This window comes from Nannospalax galili, unplaced genomic scaffold (assembly GCF_000622305.1).
Source record: "Nannospalax galili isolate Female #2095 unplaced genomic scaffold, S.galili_v1.0 scaffold105, whole genome shotgun sequence".
In the NCBI taxonomy this organism is placed as follows: domain Eukaryota; kingdom Metazoa; phylum Chordata; class Mammalia; order Rodentia; family Spalacidae; genus Nannospalax; species Nannospalax galili.
Genome location: NW_008354502.1, coordinates 1,954,112 through 1,956,696, shown reverse-complemented (window position 1 = coordinate 1,956,696; position 2,585 = coordinate 1,954,112).

Below are 2,585 nucleotides of genomic sequence, written 5' to 3'. Positions count from 1 at the left end.
AAAATAATGCATAAAATAAATTATATCTATGAGGGGCTACCTGTTTCATTATAATGTCTCATTTTAATATAATTTATTAAATTACTATTAAATGCTTATGCATTTTTCATGGAAAATTTCTGAGAATTTCCTGTTTAAACTTTAAAATACCCAAAATGAAGTGGAATATATAAGGACCAAAATTAATTCTGTGAAATATTTCTGTATTTCAAGTCAATGAAGTGATGTAATTTCATATTGTCTTTTGTGTGGGTAGACTGAAGACAGTTAAACTTTGCCTATACCAAAAAACAAATTGTTTTCTAAATGTTGCTTCTCAAGTCTGAATCTTTCATATGAACTTAAAAGTAATTATTTAAAGTTATTAATCCAGTCAATCCATCATCAGAATTGGAAATCATTGTTCAGTAATTTAATTTTTGGCTTTATTTTGTTTTCATTTTATGTGTATGAGTATTTTGCTGCATGTAAGTGCACCCATCTTGTGCAATGTCTATGGCAGCCAGAACAGAACATCAGATCCCCTAGAACTAGAGCTGCAGATGTTATTAGCCACCATATGGGAACTGGGAAATTAATCCAGGTCCTCTGCATGGACACTTAGTGCTCTTAATGGCTGAGCCGTCTCTCCAACCCCTGTAGTTCAACAATTTCTTTGATAGGAATTAAAACTGAAAATATTTGCTTGAATGCTTTTTGTGATTAACCTATGTTTATCTCATAAAACAAAATGTTGTAAGAGAATCTGTTTTCTCCAAGGCTTTTTTCCATTTTCTTAGAGAGCCTTTCTAATCCTAAGGGGGCATCCCCAAACACAGGTACACAGTAGCACCATTAAATAGGCTCAGTGCTTTATACAGAATACATATGTATATTTATAAATGTATGTATGTATACAAAATAATAATGAAAAAGAGGACAAGAAAATCTGAAGGAGAATGGGAACATGGGGAGGGGTAGAGAATGGGAAGGATGGATATGACCCAAGTATAATACTCAGGTATGAAATTTTCATAAACAAAATACATCAACAACAGCATAAACATAATGCGAAAATGCAGACCTGCTACTTTCCTGAATTCTTTTTCCTTCACTGTCTTGTTTAAGGGGGAAGTGATGGACACATGGAAAATGAATGACCAGGCATTAAATACACATTTAACAGTAATGTAAAGAAGTAGCATTCCCAATCAGGTAAACTCACATAAAGGAGCATATCAGGGCAGTAACACATGAACTTTAAAATGATGTAGCTACTAACCACAGGCCTTGCCAAAGTTCCTTTTCTTCTCTGCTCTGTGGGATCTGGAGAATGACCTGCAATAGCTGTACTTTTAGTTTTCAGTTACTGAGTTTTTATGTATGTAGTAAGCAAAGTCAAAGCATAAATACCAAGTAGCAGTTGGAGAAAAGCGGCAGAGCGATAGCAAACATCATCAAGCCAAGGGCTTGCAGATGTGAAGCAGAAACCTGTGGGGGACATCCCAGTGAAACCGCCAGCAGGAGTTCTGATTGGAATCAAGTCCTGGGAGTGGAATTCTTCCTGTGGTTTTGCCTTCTCTGAGTAGCCATGATCACACCATCTCAATTATCAATATCCTTATAGACGTTTCAGTTGTATTATTTGACTTTGCAATTTATGAAATTCACATTATCTCCTGAGAATAATTGAAAACTAACTAGAGGTGATTAAAAACACTGATATACTTTAATTTAACATGAAGACTTTAAGACACACAAAATTGGGCTGTTCAGATGAAGATGGTGTTAAAGAGCATTTGGCTGCTGCTCAACAGGACCTGAGTTCAGTTCCCAGTCCCTATATCAGGCAGCTCACAACTAACTACAGCTTCCTCTTCTGGCCCCTGTGGGCACCCACACACTTGTGCATACATTTATACAGACACGCATCATACACATAAATAAGATTTTTTTAATCCTTAAAAAAGACACACACGTACTGCACTCAACGCCAAATCATAAGAACACAATGTATACTTAAGTGCATACAGATTATTATCTGAGATAAATCACAGATTTGACCATAAGAAGTCCTACATAATTTAATCAGATTGAAATTTATGTGTAGTATCTTTTTGAATCTTATTGGAATGTTCTGTAAATCAAAACATAAGGGAAGCTGGAAGATTCACAGTGCATAAAAATTAAACAATAGAGGGGGCTGGAGAGATGGCTCAGAAGTTAAGAACACTGACTGTTCTTACAGAAGACCTGGGTTTGAATCCCAGCACCCACATGGCAACTAACAACTGTCTGTAACTCCAGTTCCAGGGGATCTGACAGTCTCTTCTGCCCTCCTCGAGCATTGCACGACACGGGTGCACTTACCTACAAGCAAGCAATACACACATACACATAAAATCAAAATGAATAAAATATTTTTTAAAAATTAAACAATATATTCTTCAGTGTGAATCAATAATGCAGTGGAAAAAAGTAAAACATAGTTTGAAAAAAATAAAATGAATAAAAAGCACCAAGGTTTATGGAATTCAGCTAAATAAAATTAGGAAGGAAGTTTCTAATGATAACTTTATACATTTAAAACTAAGAAAATTTTTCAC